We start from the raw sequence: 20925 nt of genomic DNA, 5'->3' as shown, positions 1-20925 counted from the left end.
CAACACTGCTGGCTTGAGCCAAGAACCGACACTCTTTGAGCAACCTTCACTGTCGGTTGGGACTACAAACCGGCAGTGTTATTTAACTCGACACTGCCGGGTAGACCCAGGAACCGACACTGTTGCCTGTAGATCAGTGTCGGTTTTTAAGAACCGACAGTGATGTCAACCCCCCATCACTGCCGGTATGCCACTGTAGGTTCAAAATCCGGCAGTGAAAGGGGTTTTTGAACCGACAGTGATGTCCAGATCTGGGGTAGTGTTTGCAGGTAAGCCGGTCAAAGGAATGCCCTAAAGCTAAAGATACGCACAAATGGGCATCCATCATGTTGCTCAGCGTGCTGGATCTGGATGGCCATGGGCAACGGGGATAGTGACCACCAGCCGGTGGTGTGTACTGCTTGGTGTGCTGGATGGCCATGGGTATATAGATGTGTGACGAGAACAGGGCATGCCCTGGATGTGTGCAATGATGAGGAGGCATTGAGGCAAGTCGATGTGCTATCATGACTTGGTGAACTTATCTGAAAATTGTCTTGAAGCAGAAGACAGCTTTGACTTTTGATGCAGTAGACACGATAACACTGCTAGAAGCCTAGAATGGTTTTTTAGATATTGTAATTTATTGATCATCATACTTTAGTAGCAGTAGCACTTACATGTGTTGTGTTTCGTTTCACTATATTTACATGAAGTCTACATTTGGAAAAATAATAATAGGCAGCGCTTGATTCACCCTTTTTTGCAGAAGCACTTTTATGTGTTTTATTTCTTTCGCTCGAGGTCTACGCGCAGTTGGCTTTGTAAAAATTTTGAATAGCATGCATGTTCTGGTGTAGACAAGCTATGCATAGTCTTCTTACACCCCATGGAGTCTGATGTCCCTGCCAAGCTTGAAAATGGCTATGCAAGACAATTGACATGTTGATTAATATACAAGAGATTTTTTTTCGAGGACATCTTATCTGCATATGTTATGTTTATTTTCCTTTGCAAATGGATCTAGGTCAAATAAAAAATTTGATGGGATGGATTAATTAGAAATGAAATATAAACAGTTTCTTTTTATTGATGATGATTTGACTTCTGCGTTAGACAGTGTATGCCATTATCACTGTTTGTTTTGCCCGTAGCAACGCACGGGCACGATCCTAGTAACAAAAAATATTTTGTCACTCTCATTTCCCTCCGTATTTTTTCTTTACCTAAATGCTGTTCTCATAATTATTTTAGTAAGTCATGATATGCAAACTAACTCGTTACAAGTGGAGTTAGTCTGCATATTGTCATGATATCCAAGGACAATTTTCTCCACTAGTAACGAGTTTTTACAATGCATGTCGAAATCTCACATCATTCACAAAACGAGAGTATTGCAATTGCAATTCAACCTAAGCCAACTTGACTGGAGAATTGGGTAGGCTGATACTCAGCATTGTCCCAAGGTCGTTGTATATAATAAGATAAGAACATACAATGCCCACTATCCAATTATGTTTTTTGAAAAAAAGAAGAAGAGTGATGGGGAGGGAAATGTCTCACCCACTAGCAACGTGCATATTTATTACAAAATAAGGAAGTCCTCAATGACATGAAAACACTAGTCTTAGATATATAGATCTTGAGGAGATCTGACGATGGATGGTGTACACATAACTGGATGGGTGCATAAAAAATCAGTTCCACTTGACTGAATATGTATCTAGAGGCCAAGCCAAAATATTTAACTGAGTCTGCTACTGCTGACATCACGGGATGGATGTTGTTCTGAGGTGACGTCGCTCCCCACTTGTACGTCGTCTGTATCCAACGGCTCCAGCACAAGAACTGCGCCATCGCTCATGCCCACTGCAATCTGGTTGGGCTTCCACGGATGCGTAGCGACAACTGTGGGATAGACAGTTTCACCATCCCTGGGAACAAGAGAGGTAACAAAAACAAGACGTTGGTTACCAGAATTGAAACTACCGCTCACAAAAAAAAGGAACTGCTTGAAACTCCACATACCTGGATATTGAAGATGGTATGTAGGCAGAGGGTGCTATCCTGCACTTTAACGTAAGAGATTCTGCATCGAATATTCCAATTGCACCATCACGAAATCCAGCATAGACCAACAAACAACCAAGTGAGTATACCGCACTTGAAATTGGGGAAGGGGGTGCATCTCTTGGGAACCACTGCATTGTCAAGTTATGGAAGGTTAAATATCAGTGTGTAATGTGCTTATTATAATGCATCAATACGATTAGGAGCATTCTACAAGCATGATGTAAATCATGTAATATGTTAGTACTCCGACTCAATAGACAAGACTGCATATGATTACTAAGAGATGCAAATATATTGTTATGAAAATGTTGTGAATGACTTACCGAGCACAAGCATTCCAATTGCCAATCATAGATTGCCAACTGACTCTCATGAACTACTAAAAGATGTGTTCCATCATAGTGAAACTGCACCACTGTATCACCAACTAAAGCACCGGAACCATTAGATGGATGTTTGATGTATCTTGATTTCTTCTTCTCCCAACCATGAATGCTCCAAACACATAGCTGCAAATTTCATTTCATTGCAAAAAACAAGAAAAGGATGATTCAGAAAGAAACAATAGTGTATTTTTAGATATTTATACCTTTTAGAAAGTGGAGTGTATTTATAGATCTTTATATATTTTAGAAAATGGACTAATGGATGGTATGAAATGCGACTAACATAATGTCGGGGGACCATACCCCGGTTACCCCACAACGCGGCTTACGCTAGAGGAAAGCGCACTTCATGGCCCAGTAGGCCACGGCCCATCATCCGCGTAGCGCCTCGACCACTCGCTCCACCCGACCATGCAGTCGGGTCGGGATACGAGGCATGACCTCGACCACCCTGGGCCTAGGCTGGCCATCAACGGATAAGACCAGGGGAGGTTGGCGCATTCAATGCGCCTGCCACAACGAGACGTGCACGCACCGCACACCCACTCAGACCAAAAGGACGACGACCACCCTTCGGACCGCAGGGTCTTGGGGTGAGGCACCACCCATCGGATTGCTCCCCCCACCAATTCAAAAGGCCACTCTGTGGCCAGGCAATGTCAGGATATGGCATGGGACCGCTCAAACACTATATGACTCGACGGGCAGGTGTATGGCCACGCTCGCCACAGAGCACTGGTCTCACTTCTAGGGACTTGACTCCTCGGAACGGGACAAACAAGTTGACCCCCGACCACCCGTGTGTGGGATGAAGCCTCGCCGCCCCTTCATGATCAGGAGGGCGGCTGGTCAGCAGAGGATGACAGCCATAGACTCAATCTAGCGCACGACGCCCCCGGGGGCAGTAGGCGCAAGGACGAAGGCCACGACTCGCACTATGCGCCCACGTCCCATCGGACTACAAGAGGACAGCCACGACCCGCACTATGCCGCTATGGCGCACCATACCAGCCACAACCCGCACTGTGCCGCTATGGCGCACCATACCTCGAAGTGGAGAACAGGAACCCATGACGACATCCGAGCATGCAACAGAAGCTGGGACAAGATGCAGAGGGCCCATGGACCGGGCTCGCCTACCTCCGCCCTCCCCTCGAGCTCTCGACCACTCGGGTCGTGGGAACCCTTTCCTTTCAATCGTCACTCGGCCCCCGGAAGCATAAGGGAACCGGGCCTTCATTCTAGCGGACGGAAAAAGGAAACACTCTCTATGGCTCTGGAGGGATCGATCTATTCTCTCGAGTCCTCTCACTTCTGAACCCACGCTTATGAGCACCCCCATTGTAAGCCAACTGAGCACTTGAACCGAGAAACACAAACTCGAACCCCTCTGAGACCGTAGGGCTCCGGCCTGAAACAGTATAACCTCCCCATGTCTTGAGTGCTTCCATCGATTCCTAGAGCTGCGCGGCACTAAATTTACTGGTCGGTTCACAAAACACCGACACATAACATTTGACTGTATTTAATTCAGCATCCCTTAAATTTATAAGCAAAAACAAAATCGCTAGTCCTAATTTTGATATATATTAGAATTCACACCTGAGCATCAGCACCTGAAGATACAAGCACCTCCATTGATTGCGAAAATGCTAGTCCAGTTATCTTTTTGTGATGACCCGTGAGCACAATTTTAACCTGTGCAATTCGATTAAGATAAGTTGATATTTTGGCACGTCGATGTTAAATATAAGCTAAACGGTAATTAGTACACTAAGCATAATGTTTCACATAGGAATAATCCATTATCGTTAAAAATTCTCAAATTTTTAAATGTCGAGCTAACAACATATGTATGGTTTATGAAGGTTTTTTAGGTCATATACCACGAGGTACTTACTACTCTTCATATTGTTGACGGGAGCTACCACAAAGTTGCTATGTAATATGTGTACCTTGTGGTATCTGCTCAAAGCCCGCAAAAAGTACATAATTTGTTATGTCAAAAAGATCACATGTAAAACAACATTTACAATCTCATGATCCTAATACATAAGTAAAACATGAAGGGATATATAGTCTGAAACGAGAGCACATTATTTTACAATGGGTACATTACTGCATTTCCAGTGAGAACCATATATAATGAGTTTTGCCAATACTCTGAGATTCACGGAAACAGGGGATGATAGATTCACGTTTAATACTCACTTCGTCTATACGGACATTGTAGATTTGAATTGAAGAGTCCTCCCTTCCAATAGCTATGATGTTATTGTCTAACGGGTAAAATGCAAGGAAAGTTGCAGCAGGTGGAGGTGCCATGAAAGTAGTCATGACCTATATATGAGAGATTGCACAAGATCAGTGAAGCCAAAGAAAGGCCATGGTGCAACTACGAAATAAAAATTATTTTACGGAAGTTGTCATGCATGATTTGTAAGAGATAAATCATGGAATTAACTACTTATTGTTATAGACAACTGAAGAAGACATACCTTGAATGTCATCATGTTGAACACTGAGACTTTGCCACCAGAAGCAGAAATTAGATAGCTGTCATTTTTGGATAGTGCAGTGCAGGCTGTTGCTTCTTTAGGGTCATTGCCATCAATGGTGTCGTTTGTCATTGGAATGCCATTTTCCGGTTGCCATAGTACAGGTGGAACAGATTTGCATGACTAACGAAAAGTAATGATGGATGGTTTTTAGAAAACAACAAACAGAACTACAGTGTTGAAATCTTAAGCTAGTGGTCCTATCTAACCTTGCCACGTGGATTCTTGTCCCTGTGCTCCCATTTCCACAGCTTATGAACAGCATTGGAGCTGAGAGCCAAAAGTGCCAGCCCATTATCTGTGTACAACAAGCATATAACCTACAAAGAAAACAAATAAAACACAATGCTTATATATCATAATTATATACTGCTCTGAATATGACCATAACAGTCTTAAATTCTACCGAATTGTTCGGTGTGTGCTATGTCATGAAAATCATAAGCACACGAACAGATACTGATGTGTGATATTCCTTGCATTAATTTAAATGGAAGATGTACATGCAAACGTTGCTGAACATACTTTGCTTGAAGATGCGGTCGGATCTGGCATATGCAGTATTTGAATTTGTCCTGAGCCAACGATGTCCGCCAACTTCCAGGCCTTGGTTACTAACTCAGGGGCTTTGCTCATTTCCATACATGCCTACCATTTGTTCGATACGGTTAGCAAATAAATACAAATATATTGAACTGCGAGGAAAAAGAAAAAAAAAGCACGTGCACACTCGGCTGGCCACTCATGAATTCCCTGTCATCATCATAGAAACATGTACAACATACACACTCCAAAACTGAGTGCTTTTCCTTGCATTTCTAATTACGTTCCTTCAGTAGTTAGACACCACAATTCATAATGTTATGAATGAATCTGCCTTGAGCCACGCAAACACGGCCAACCGGTTGGCAGACTATGGCATTTGCGAGACAACACGGCCAACTCGGTGACATGCATGCATGGCCACTGCAATCCTGCGTGTTTGGATCGAAATCTGAGCTATAGGCAGCAGATCCAGCCGCTAGTGTTTAGAATGAATCTGAGCCAAAAACAAACAGGCCCTACAAGCATGCAAGCGAGAACAAGGCAATCGGGATATTTTTACGTTAACTATCACGGCCCACCCACCCTTACTTAATACGGAGTAACTATTTATTTAGATAATCTATGATGCCCTTGCCCGGAATACTGTGTAGGAGAACCCGATTGAGCTAGGACTAATAATAATTCAAAGGAGAGGATGTATGAGATAAACATTTTATTGTGACCATTATACAGATAGAAAGACAGGATAGATAGGAAGCTAGCAATAGTAAATCAGAGCCAGTAGCATTTGAATTTTGAAAGCAAGTTCAAATGTGCATGCATGATCAGTTCATCATACCTCTTGGTAGCGTGACTTCATATATTCTTCCCCTACCCTGTTGGTTAGAAGGGTGGGATGTTTTGGATGGACTGCGGCCGCGTGCTCCAACGCAGACTCCGCTTCCTCCACATCCCGAGTACGGGCACCTTCACAGTTCACTTCGGCTTTGACTCGCTGGAGCGAACTTGTTCCGAGGTTCTGGAAGCCAAGCATCTTGTCAAAACCAAGCTGCAGGTTCTTGTCTTTTAGGGACCGCACATGGACATCAAACTCAAGGGATTCAAGACGTGGCATGATAGTATTAGATGATGCTACCCTGCTGCTGTTGCAGTACTTGCTGCCGCGCAGATCAAACCAGATAGATGCACCATCTATCTTTAAGAATCTCAACTTGCGGAAGTAGCCAACACCTTCAGCACGAAGCTTTATGCTAACTAATTTGGTGCCAGCCAAATGCAGTATGAGGCAACTAAGCTCTGGCGACTTGGCAAGGGTTTCCATGTCCTGGTCTTCCACAGCTACCACTAGCAGATCCAGATAGCATAGGTTTGGAGCAAGTGACGAGTTAATCCACACTGGCAGTCCAGAAAACACCAAGCGATCCAAACGCAGGAAACGGAGATGCCGACAGGAGACCCGTCCTGCATCGCTGCTCACCCAGCCCTTATTTGGAGAGTAGTATACCAAAATTTCAAGTTCCTGCATTTTGTACAGATGGCCCAGGGACTCCAGCAAAGCACTCTCGATGCTCTCACTCCTAACAGAAATCCATGTCTTGAGCACCCTCAGTTCCTTCAGCAGGCCCAGCTCCTTCACAAACTGCATTATTATAGCATCCTCATCTCCACACGATATACATAGCTCTTGCAATGATGTCAGCTTACCGATCAAACCAGCCGGCACTCTTGTCTCGCCACGACATCGTAGGCAAACAAGTTGCGTCAAAAGTCCCACCTCCTCTGGCAGCTCCTTTACCCGACTCCTCCGTAAATCCAGTGTTTGCAGAAACCTCAGATATCTTACCTCCCTAGGAAGCTCAGGGATAAAGATACTCTCTACTCTGAGGTACCTCAAGTGAAGTAAACTCCCAAGATGATTCCTCAACACATCTTTGATGCAGTCTTTGTTGAAAACAGAACATCCTACCATTTCTACTACACGTAAATATGGGAGGCGTGGGCATAATGCACAAAAATCACACTCACTGGCAAAGATGGATCTCACTCTCTCCACAGCGATGTTAGCCAGCTGGCCAACGTTGTGCTCTTCAACACACTGTAGGGCTAACCTGCGTGAAATGCTCCGCTGAAGTTTCTGTCGCTCACAACCATTCAATACAGTGACAAAATTTACTTCACTTGACAATTGATGCATCAGATCAAGAACCATATCATGAACCGAGCAGGCATCAACGTACCCTTCATATTGTGTCTCCTATGCCTGGATCATGTTTCTATTTATCAATTCATTAAAGTACCTCTCCCCGAGCTCAAATAATGATGTTACCCCTGCTGCTGCTGCTTGTTCCTCAGAGATGAAACCTTCAGCTATCCACTTCCATATCAAACTATTTTTCTCTATGATACTATCTTCCGGAAATACGCTTAGATACAATAAGCAAGACTTTAGATGTGAAGGCAGATCATAGTAGCTAAAAGACAATATCCTTCTGGTATTATCTACGTCATCATTGCCTTTACGCCCAAAACCAATTGAGTTGTAGACCTCAGACCAGTCCTCTCCTGGTTTACTAGCCAACAAATTGGCTATTGTAATGATAGCAAGTGGCACGCCGCCACATTTCTTCAAAATTCTTTCACATGTCTCAACCGAAAGACTATCGAAATACTTCCCTTCACCGTCAACTATTCTTGCGTACAATAATTTTTCAGAGTTATCATGAGAAAGTGGTTGTATTTTGTAAGCTTCATCAGCATATGCGGCAACTTCAGAAATACGTGTAGTGATCACAAGTCTACTTCCACAATTACTTTCTTGCAGAGCACATCTGACTAATTCCCAGGTCTTCTTGTCCCATATATCATCAATAACAATCAAACACCTACATATTCACAAGATAGTTCAAGAAATGGTAAATAAATATACGAGACATCATTTATAGTTTTTTTATTCGTATATCACCATTTCGTTATGTTCCTTTCATCACTTTCCTTTATTAAAATAAATAAGATATAAAGAACCAATAATTGTGCAGCTACATAATCTAAAAGCGGCTATAATTATTTTTTAGCAGTGAGCCAGCGATGAGTAGCAATGATTAATGAATCGGTGATCATATTAGCTCGTACCTCTTTTCCTTGACGAATTCGTTGAGTTTGACCATGAGCTGATTTTCATCCAAACCCATTAATTTGGGACGAGTGTAAGTTTGCTCATCAAGGGCTATGAGAATGTCCCCAAAGACTTTCTTGATGTCAGGATTCTGACCCACTGGAACAAAAGCCCGGCACTCGAAGCGCGGTTTGAGGTGGTCATAGACAGCTTTGGCAAGAGTGGTCTTGCCTAGCCCTCCAAATCCAACGACAGAGAGGATCTTCATCTTTGTAGTACTAGACAGATCCACGTCGCCATCCCCTAGGGACAGCATATTTATGAGCTTGTCCCTTGGTCCCTCAATGCCAACAAGCTCGGTCGCCCTTTTGTATAGATTCAGGATGCGAGGGTCAATGGTGTTTGCAGCTACAGGGCTGACGACAATGCTGTCAAGTGTGTACCTGCCTCGCCTTGTTGCCACCACCTCATGCTTCTCGTTGATGTCATCTATTAGGCTAGAGATCTTGCGGCGAGCCTTGCTCCTCTGGAACAGCCTGCCCACCTTTTTCAGGAGGCGCCGGTGCATGTGTGGCTCAGTAGCTTCATTAGGGTCTTCAACGCGCACCAGGAATGTGTCGACGATGTCTTCCATATCGTAGGATGCCTCCCTGACTTCACTCGCCCAGAGCCTGACCAGGTCGTCGAGCTGGTCCGGTGGAACATCGCCGATCTTGCGGAGGACGGCGTGCACCACCATGAGCTCCCGTGAGAGAGACTCGATCTTCTTCTTCACGTCCTTTTGCAGGCCGTACTCCTCCTTGAGCAGCTCGCCCAGCTTGGGGAGCAGGCTCCCCATCGCCCCCGCCACCATACATGCCTACCATTTGTTCGATACGGTTAGCAAATAAATACAAATATATTGAACTGCGAGGAAAAAGAAAAAAAAGCACGTGCACACTCGGCTGGCCACTCATGAATTATCTGTCGTCATCATAGAAACATGTACAACATACACATTCCAAAACTGAGTGCTTTTCCTTGCATTTCTAATTACGTTCCTTCAGTACTAGTTAGACACCACAATTCATAATGTTATGAATGAATCTGCCATGAGCCACGCAAACACGGCCAACCGGTTGGCAGACTATGGCATTTGTGAGACAACACGGCCAACTCGGTGACATGCATGCATGGCCACTGCAATCCTGCGTGTTTGGATCGGAATCTGAGCTATAGGCAGCAGATCCAGCCGCTGGTGTTCAGAATGAATCTGAGCCAAAAACAAACAAGCTCTACATGCATGCAAGCGAGAACAAGGCAATCGGGATATTTTTACGTTAACTATCACGGCCCACCCACCCTTACTTAATACGGAGTAACTATTTATTTAGATAATCTATGTTGCCCTTGCCCGGAATTCTGTGTAGGAGAACCCGATTGAGCTAGGACTAATAATAAATCAAAGGAGAGGATGTATGAGTTAAACATTGTATTGTGACCATTATACAGATAGAAAAACAGGATAGATAGGAAGCTAGCAATAGTAAATCAGAGCCAGTAGCATTTGAATTTTGAAAGCAAGTTCAAATGTGCATGCATGATCAGTTCATCATACCTCTTGGTAGCGTGAGATCATACATTGTGGGTCTACCCATTTGGTTAGAAGGGTGGGATGTTTTGGATGGACTGCGGCCGCATGCTCCAAGGCAGCCTCTGCTTCCCCCACATCCCAAATACTGGCACCTTCACAGGTCACTTCGGCTTTGAGTCTCTGGAGCGAACATGTTCCGAGGTTCTGGAAGCCAAGCATCTTGTCAAAACCAAGCTGCAGCTTCTCGTCTTTTAGGGAGCGCACATGGACACCAAACTCAAGGGATTCAAGACGTGGCATGATAGTATTATTAGATGGTACCCTGCTGCTGTTGCAGTCGTTGCCGCGCACATCAAACCTGATAAATGAACCGAGTATCTTTAAGAATCTCAACTTGCGGAAGTAGCCAACACCTTCAGCACGAAGCTTTATGCTAACTAATTTGGTGCCAGTCAAATGCAGTATGAGGCAACTAAGCTCTGGCAACTTGGCAAGGGTTTCCATGTCCTGGTCTTCCACAACTACCACTTGCACATCCAGGCAGGAGACGTTTGGAGCAAGTGACGAGTTAATCCACGCCGGCAGTGCAGAGAACACCAAGCGATCCAAATGCAGGAAACGGAGATGCCGACAGGAGATCGATCCTGCGTTGACGCTCTGCCAGTGCCAGTCCTTACCTGTACATATGCCCGAAATCTGAAGTTCCTGGATATTGTGCAGATGGCCCAGGGACTCCAGCAAAGCACTCTCGATGCTCTCACTCCTAACAGAAATCCTAGTCTTGAGCACCCTCAGTTCCTTCAGCAGGCCCAGCTCCATCACAAACTGCATTATTATAGCATCTTCACCTCCACACGATATACATAGCTCTTGCAATGATGTCAGCTTGCCGATCAAACCAGCCGGCACTCTTGTCTCGCCACGACATCGTAGGCAAACAAGTTGCGTCAGAAGTCCCACCTCCTCTGGCAGCTCCTTTACCCCACTCTTCCGTAAATCCAGTGTTTGCAGGAACCTCAGATATCTTACCTCCCTAGGAAGCTCAGTGATAAAGATACTCTCTACTCTGAGGTACCTCAAGTGAAGTAAACTCCCAAGATGATCCAACACATCTTTGCCGCAGTCTATGGAAACAGAACATCCTACCATCTCTACCACACGTAAAAATGGGAGGCGTGAACATAATGCACCAAATTGCACCGACTGGCAAAGATGGATCTCACTCTCTCCACAGCGATGTTAGCCAGCTGGCCAATGTTGTGCTCTTCAACACAGTAGGGCTAACCTGCGAGAAATGCTCCGCTGAAGTTTCTGTCGCTCACAACCATTCAATACAGTGACAAAATTTGCTTCACTTGACAATTGATGCATCAGATCAAGAACCATATCATGAACCGAGCAGGCATCAACGTACCCTTCATATTGTGTCTCCTGTGCCTGGATCATGTTTCTATTTATCAATTCATTAAAGTACCTCTCCCCGAGCTCAAATAATGATGTTACCCCTGCTGCTGCTGCTTGTTCCTCAGAGATGAAACCTTCAGCTATCCACTTCCATATCAAACTATTTTTCTCTATGATACTATCTTCCGGAAATACGCTTAGATACAATAAGCAAGACTTTAGATGTGAAGGCAGATCATAGTAGCTAAAAGACAATATCCTTCTGGTATTATCTACGTCATCATTGCCTTTACGCCCAAAACCAATTGAGTTGTAGACCTCAGACCAGTCCTCTCCTGGTTTACTAGCCAACAAACTGGCTATTGTAATGATACCAAGTGGCACGCCGCCACATTTCTTCAAAATTCTTTCACATGTCTCAGCCGAAAGACTATCGAAATACTTCCCTTCACCGTCAACTATTCTTGCGTACAATAATTTTTCAGAGTTATCATGAGAAAGTGGTTGTATTTTGTAAGCTTCATCAGCATATGCGGCAACTTCAGAAATGCGTGTAGTGATCACAAGTCTACTTCCACAATTACTTTCTTGCAGAGCACATCCGACTAATTCCCAGGTCTTCTTGTCCCATATATCATCAATCACAATCAAACACCTACATATTCACAAGACAGTACAAGAAATGGTAAATAAATATACAAGACATCATTTATAGTTTTTTTATTCGTATATCACCATTTCGTTATGTTCCTTTCATCACTTTCCTTTATTAAAATAAATAAGGTATAAAGAACCAATAATTGTGCAGCTACATAATCTAAAAGCGGCTATATTTATTTTTTAGCAGTGAGCCAGCGATGAGTAGCAATGATTAATGAATCGGTGATCATATTAGCTTGTACCTCTTTTCCTTGACGAATTCGTTGAGTTTGCCCATGAGCTGATTTTCATCCAAACCCTTTAATTTGGGACGAGTGTAAGTTTGCTCATCAAGGGCTATGAGAATGTCTCCAAAGACTTTCTTGATGTCAGGATTCTGACCCACTGGAACAAAAGCACGGCACTCGAAGCGCGGTTTGAGGTGGTCATAGACAGCTTTGGCAAGAGTGGTCTTGCCTAGCCCTCCAAATCCAACGACAGAGAGGATCTTCATCTTTGTAGTACTAGGCAGATCCTCGTCGCCATCCCCTAGGGACAGCATATTTATAAGCTCGTCCCTTGGTCCCTCAATGCCAACAAGCTCGGTCGCCCTTTTGTATAGATTCAGGATGCGAGGGTCGATGGTGTTTGCAGCTACAGGGCTGGCGACAATGCTGTCAGGTGTGTACCTGCCTCGCCTTGTTGCCACCTCCTCAAGCTTCTCGTTGATGTCATCTATTAGGCTAGAGATCTTGTGGCTAGCCTTGCTCTTCTTGAACCGCCTGCCCACCCTTTTCAGGAGGCGCAGGAGCATGTGTGGCTTAGTAGCCTCATTAGGGTCTTCAACGCGCACCAGGAATGTGTCGACGATGTCTTCCATATCGTAGGATGCCTCCCTGACTTCACTCGCCCAGAGCCTGACCAGGTCGTCGAGCTGGTCCGGTGGAACATCGCCGATCTTGCGGAGGACGGCGTGCACCACCGTGAGCTCCCGTGAGAGAGACTCGATCTTCTTCTTCACGCCCTTTTGCAGGCCGTACTCCTCCTTGAGCAGCTCGCCCAGCTTGGGGAGCAGGCTCCCCATCGCCCCCGCCACCAGCTCCATGCCTGCAATCTCGATGGGTGTGGGTGGCGCCTGCACGCAGCAGCTTGGTAAGTGAGGACGATTGTGTTGGTGACAAGGTGAGCAGCATGTCGTGGACAGAGAGGGACGAAGGCCTACCCAGATCGAGATTGGCCGCCTGGTGCTCTTGGCCTCAAGCGGAAGGTCGTCGGGATCGTCGTCGGGAAAGCATCAGAACAGTGGGAGCTTCACGCCTTCTCCCGCCGTCCAGATCCAGCCCCTGCTCTTGACTCTGGATGTGGAATGACTGCCACATGACAAGGGCATCCGCAGTGGTTGGCACCCAAACAAAAATATAGTTGTTAGCAGTGTTCTACCGGGGCAAGCTGCAGAGCCGGAGCTAAGTTGACTCTGTCTGCATTCTTTTGTCTGCTTGAATAATCTGTGTCCAACTGTCCATCGTCATGCAGTGCAAAGAAGAGGCAGCACGTTCAACACAAAAAATAAATAACTAAAAAATAAAAACTCTGCCTCCTCGGTGATGTATCGTTGACCTCGAAAACTGCAAAATTCGTACGATAGGTTTAAGTTGCAAGTACATTTTATAAGTAAAATAATTGGCGGTTGTGTTGTGTGATAGCTGTTTATTTGACATAGTAACATACGTGAGTGCTTGATACATATCGTTTAAAAGGGAATTCTGTCATTATTTGTTTATTACTGTAGGAACACATGGTTGATACGTGCCTTTCTGTGTCGAATTGTGCTGAGTGATTGTTAGGAAATGATCGGCTTTGGCCGAGTTTATAGATTAGCCACTCCGTGTGTGCGCGCACCATGCCTCTTGGCTGTGTTGGTGTGCGCAGGTGTGGAGCACAGAGACGAATGACGGTAATGAAGAAGGTCAAGTAGAGACGGACCGTGCCGATGGACTAGGAGCGGTGAATGACGGACGTGAGGCTTAGAGCTGCAGAAAACATACTCCCCCGTCCCAAAATATACGTCGTTTTCATTTTCCGAGAAACAATTTTGACAAAATATAGATTTAAAAATATTAACATTTATGGTACACAATTATTATCATTGGAAAGATCTTTGAATGTAGTTTTTAATAAATTTATTTGGAGATACAAATATTACACGTATTTTCTATAAATTGAGTCAAACTTGTAGCACGAAAACCAAAAGTGACAAATAATTTGGGACAGAGGGAGTAGTTATTAGCAGGCTCTGTGTGGCCGAAACGCCGGATGCGGAATAACAGGCACATGACAAGGGCATCAGGAGTGGTTGTTAGCAGTGTTCTACCGGAGCATGCAAGGTGGAGAGCCGAGCTTGACTCTGCATTACTTTTTGTGATTGAATAACCTGTGTCCAACTATCCATCATCATGCCGTGCACAGCGATGCAACAAGAGGCAGCACGTTCCACGCGAAGAAAAAAAAACAAATTCTTTGGCTCCTCGATGATGTATCGTTGACCTCGAAAGCTGCAGAAGTCGTAGGATCGGTTTAACAGCCTGTTTCAGTCAGGCCTTATCAGCCAGCCAACAGTGTTTTTCTCTCACAACGAACCAACACCAGCCGGGCTTATCAGCCCAGAAATCAACCAGCGAACATGCCGTAAGTTGCAACTACCTTTATAAGTAAAATAGTTATAATTAACTTTGCAAAATCAAATGTTTTCGGTCATGGAGGAAGGAAAAGCTAGATATGTTTGGAATGGAGGACATGTCGATTTTGGGTAAGGAAAAAAAAGTGTGTCTCGGGCTTGCTAGGATAAATCTCACGAGCTTACTTGGAGTTCTTGCTCATCAATTACCAATGTGCTACACTTTAGGACTTGTTCAGAAGAGCTTTAGCTATACAAAAAAACGGAGATGCTAGCGTCCGGATGTCTGGACAGATGCCCGCACCTGCACCCCATGTCACGCACATCTCCGTTTCCCGCGCCTTCCTTCGTTTCCCACCCGCGCTCGCATCGCCCGGATGCCTCGCCCTACCTACAACACCCGCTCTCCCGCTCCGTATCGCGCACACAGGGACCGTCAACGCCTACACCTGCTCGTATCGTGCTCACACCCCCACATGCGGATGTGCGCTGTGTGACTCTGGCGGTCCATATCGTGCAACATTTGTGTGAAACACATATGCAATCTCTAGATAAAACCTTTGCAATATACGTCTGAAAAACAGATGGAACATTTTGAACAAACGCTTGCAACATACATGTATAGCTATTGCAACATGTGCAACATCCCGATCTACTTTTGCAACATTCATATACACCACTTGCAACATATCTCTAAAGCATCTTAAACACTTGAAATATACACTTACAACATGCGCTTCTTCCTATCGTGGTGTCTTCGGCCAACCGCGAGAGACGATGTCCCGGCTGGCGATGACCTTCACCTGGTGGCATTAGGGTGGTGGTGGCGCGGTGCATGCCGTGGCCGCGACAGGCGAGCGCGGAGTGGGGCGCAACGGTGGATGGTCGTGGCTGCGAGGCAGGGTGGGGCGACGCAGCGGTGGATGGCCGTGGCGACGAGGCAGAGTGAGCGGCCTAGCGCATGATGGGTGCACGCGTGGGGAGATGGCCACGACGGCGAGGAAGAGTGGCGTGCCGTGGTGTGGGATGGGGGCACACGCGAGGAGATGCGGCAGCGATGCGGATTGTGGTGTGCGGATGGCCGCACGGTGCGGTGAAGCACGCGATGGGCGAGCGGAGTGGGGAGATATTTTTGAGAAAGATGAGAAGATGTAGAGAGCAGGCATGCCCGTTGGGTCGATAGCGGTAGCGCGCAGGCCCAACAAGGAGCGTCCAGGCAAATGGACGCCCTGACTAATAAAGCATTGCCGATTTAAAAATAGCGGGAGAGTGCTAACTCCACACTAGAGTTGGCCTCCCACCATTAAGCTGGGACACCTATTTTTTTTTTAGAATTACACAGTGCAACGTAGACGTCCACAACACACGCACACTCTGAGACACCTATTTAGCTTGCAACTCAGCTCTATATTTAGGAATAGGTGGTTGTGTTATATATAGCTGTTTTGAGATAACATATGTCAGTGATCGATATAGTTTAATGGAATTATGTTATTTTTGTTTTAGTCGCATTGCTGACTTGTTGTATGCAACATTTTGCTTACACAAAGTGACGGGTAAGTCACCATCAAGACATGATAAACCAATTAAGCAGAACTCAATGGCTTCATAAAATGGATGTGTACTCACAAGGAGCTGAGGTATAAAACCCAGCACATTAGCTTGCTAAGGTTAAGAATTAGATGTTTTTGGGCAGGTTTGGCCAGGTCCAACAAACCAGCACAACTACAGGAAGGCTCAGATTCAGTAGCACAGGACAACAACGTTCAGCAGCAGCAGGCCAAAGTACAGGTGAAGGACCAATCGCAAATGATTTTGCCAACCAAGGCAGATGATGAAGCAGGAGAAATCGATCCAGACAGGTAGAGGAAGTCGCGCAGCAGCTGGATCTTAACGCCCCTTGCAATGGTGGCTCCAAATTAATTAAAAGAGATATATATAATTACTGTTCTATGTTCATAATGAATAGATATGGTGGTTATAGATGGCTACCGTATTTTGATTTGATGGCCCAATGTTTCTGACTAATGTGAGAATTTTTAGCATTTATCTTTTTTTCTAGCGCGTCTGTTAAGAATTAACGTGCAGTAAGACATGATAAACCAATGCATTTAAGCAAAACATGATGGCTTCATAAAATGGATTAGTACTCACAAGGAGGTATAAAACCCAACACATTACTTTACAAACGTTTTTTAATATAATGCAAAAAATCCGGTTCCATCCCCAAAAGAGAGGAGACTAACTTATTACAGAAATACCACCGCAATGACCGGACTGAGGTTACAAAACAAAACTGACTCAAAACTCAATTCTTAAAATAAAGGGCCAACCGAAGAACACAAAAGAAACACATAGTCGCATTCTCCAACTTGCGGCATGCCTCCTACATAGTGATGGATGCAAATGTCCAGATATCCTATCCGATATTCGTATCCGTTTTAGTGTAAATATGGATATCCATATTTTTATTTGATTTAAATATGAATGTTAAATGGATGTATCCACATTCATTTTTGAAGATTATTCTCTATTCAATCTCACATTTGTATTAGACAAAAACGTGAAACATCCGATATTATCCGTATCTGCGAAGTATGATTTATTTTGAAACCATCTAAATCTTATAACTATGATTAATTAAATATGTAAATGAAAATGATTTTAATATACCAGATGATATGTACAATTATTTAAAATTTATCTACGGATAATGTAATTTTATTATTATTAACGATATATAAATCTTAAGTTTAATTAATTATAATATGTCTAATCATATTAACTAGTATTTTAGTTTATTTATATACTTCTAGAACTTATTTTTATCTGTTTGAATTCAGTAATTAATATATATTATCTATAATTTTCTTATATTTTATATACATAATTATTGAAATATTGATTAATTTTTTTATGTTTGGTAGTTGAATTTATCATCATTGTTATATAGCTATATTTTAAATCCCTTGATCCATAATGATTTTAATTATACTATGCAATTATCGATAAGCAAATAGATACATGTTATCTTCAAAATCAAGTAGATATCCCAATTCGAATCCGAATTCGAAATATCCGTTTTGCATTAGTATCCGACGAATTCCGTGTTTGTATTCAAATTTGAATTAAAATGTGCACCTTGGGCACTTGATTTCGATGAACTCTATGCTGTCAGTGCCGAGGAGCCAGGCTCGTTCAAGGAGGCGGAAGGCGCCCCGGAGTGGAAGCTGGCCATACAACAGGAGATGAAGTCCATCGTCTCCATTGGCACCTCGTCCCTCACTAATCTTCCCGCTGGCCATGCATGGAGCAATCGGCCTTATGTGGGTTTACAAGGTGAAACAAGATCAGTGTGGCATCGTCGTCGTCGGGCACAAGTTAAATCGGGGCCGATCCACCACATGGATGTCAAATCGGGGTTCCTTTTTTTAGAACGTGTATGGCACGTGTTTTATTAAGAAGTTAGAAGGTTTACACGCCCGTCATCACATCACGGCGAGGTGCCATGAGTGATGGAGTGATGGGGTTAAACACGAAAACAAGGCACCGCTAGACGGTGGATCGCACACTGTTGTAACTGACTAAGAAACTAAAAGTGTGACCGAAGAGCTTGAGGTGAGCGAATCCGTGCTCAAGACGCTTGCGGCGGTGCTCACCTCCTGCGAGCACCAAGCCATGGGGAAGAGCTCTCACATGGTTGCACGTTTGGAGGAAGACAACGGTTCTTGGAACGTCTCGTGGAATCAAGTCATGATGGACGCGTCAGGCGTCGCCGGCGATGACCGCAGAGTGCTCGCTGAGGGCTGCCATTTGCGGAGCATCACCCGTTTGCCCTGCTTCTCCGGCTTGGGGTCACGGTAGACGGACTTGGCTGCGAGTCTATCACTGCGCCGCGGCACTAGATTTTCGACACGCACGCGAGAGACGTGAAGGCGCAGCAGCTTTAGACCGACAATAAAGTCTTGGACTGAGTTGGGTTGAACTGTAGGAGAACCAACACCTGGCACGTTGTTGGGCGATACCTGTCCCGGAGGTGACCGGGTGGGTGGCTCGCGAAGCGAGGGTCTAGATGTTGGAGCAGGGACAGATGTAGTTGTTGCCGTCATTGTTGTCTGCCCGACAACAGGTACATGTTAAGTAATCTACTGCTCCCTGTATGAACGCACGGCAGGGGGCAGGCGCCAAAAAGGGCTCCCTGCTGCTGCACTGTAGCCGCTGCAGGGGTAGGCGCCGAAAGGCTCCCCTGCCGCACTGTAGCCACAGCAGGGGCAGACACCAAAGTTAGCCCTGCTGTCACATCTAGTCACTGTAGGTTAGATTGGTAGAGTTGTATATATAGCTTTCCACTGGAACTCAGTAAAGAGAGCGAGTTCAGTTTTGCCATCTCCTCTGCAGAGCTCTGGCCAACGCTGGTGCTTGTGCTGTGTGTGTGCTCTGTTCTCCCTCCTTTCTTCTACATTTAGCCAAAGTGTGTGGTCAACAAGGACGATGAGTGGTCGGCTCACCCATTCTGAGAGATCCAGGGGCCAACAAGTGGTATCAGAGCCGTACAAGCTCCATCGCCGAACTAACCGCTGGCGATGACGGACGATTTGGAGATGGACGACAGCAGCGGCGCTGCTGTGGCTGCCTAGCCACGACAGGAGGTCGTTGTGCTCACGGTGCGGGAGGTCAGCGGCACTAGTTGGCCGACGCTAACTCGCACCAACTATGGCGAATGGTCGATGACCTCGAAGGTCAAGCTTAGAGCCCAACGGCTCTGGAATGCTATTGACAAGGGCACCGACAACAAAGAAGACGACATGTCAGTGTTGGAGGCTATCCTCGCTGCTGTGCCAGCGGAGTACAGGGCGCCATTGGGGGCGAAGAGCTCTGCTAAGGAGGCGTGGGAGGCCATTGTGGTGATGCGCGTTGGTTCCGACCGAGCAAAGAAGGCGACGGCCCAGCTGCTGAAGCAGGAGTACGCCAACGTCAAGTTCAAGGATGGTGAATTGGTGGAGGACTTCTCCCTCCGCCTGCAGATGCTCATCAGCAAGCTGAGGAGCCACGGTGTCACCATCGACAAAGAAGAGGCGGTGTCCAAGTACCTTCACTCCATGCCGATGAACTACATCTAGATCGCTCTTTCCATAGAGACGATGCTGGACTTGTCCACCCTCACCATTGAGGATTTGACAGGCCGTCTGTGGGTGGTGGACGAGCGCCTAGAGCAAGCCACAACAATGACAGAAAGCGGCAAGCTGCTGCTGACAGAGCAGGAGTGGGCTACCCAGAGGAAGAAGTCCGGGGAAGCCTCCTCCAGCCATGGTGGCGATGGCAAGCGCTACGGCAAGGCTTCTTCGGAGAAGAAGGAGAAGGTCAACCTCAACGCCTGCCGTCGCTGCGGGAAGACAGGCCATTGGTCAAAGGAGTGCCCAAATCGCAAGCAGGAGAAGAAGGCTGAGGCACATCTGGCGCAGGCCGATGATGATGATGAGGTCACTCTCCTGATGACGATGTTCTGTGCACTGCACGACGTTGAGGCCAAGGAGAAGGGAGAGGTGACAGTGGTGGCTGAGCACGGCAAGGCTATGAAGGCTATCCACCTCAAGGAACACCTCAGACGTGTGGGCGGCGGACAGGAGCAGCGGTGGTACCTGGACTCCGACGCCAGCAACCACATGATGGGCTCCATAGAAGCCTTCTCTGAGCTCGACGGCAAGGTGACCGGCACGGTGAAGTTCGATGACGGCTCAAGGGTGGCGATCCGAGGGCACGACACCATCATCTTCAGGTGCCAGAATGGCGAGCACCACGCACTAACGGATGTATATTACATCCCGCAGCTGCGATCAAGCATCATCAGCATTGGCCAGCTGGATGAGCGCGGCAGCGAGGTACCGATCAAGGACGGCATCCTCAGGATCAGGGACCGGGAGCAGCGCCTTCTTGCCAAGGTGAAGAGGTCTCAGAACTGGCTGTACCTGCTTGACTTGAAG

General features: G+C 45.8%; 1 pseudogene; it reads right to left on the bottom strand.

The window, feature by feature from the left end:
- Window positions 1-1413: 1413 nt before the first annotated feature.
- The window catches only part of LOC136513299 (uncharacterized), a 218825-nt pseudogene continuing 199313 nt past the window's right edge, over window positions 1414-20925 (bottom strand).

This window comes from Miscanthus floridulus, chromosome 16, assembly GCF_019320115.1.
Source record: "Miscanthus floridulus cultivar M001 chromosome 16, ASM1932011v1, whole genome shotgun sequence".
Lineage (NCBI taxonomy): Eukaryota > Viridiplantae > Streptophyta > Magnoliopsida > Poales > Poaceae > Miscanthus > Miscanthus floridulus.
This window is presented reverse-complemented; position numbering and strand designations above follow the sequence as displayed.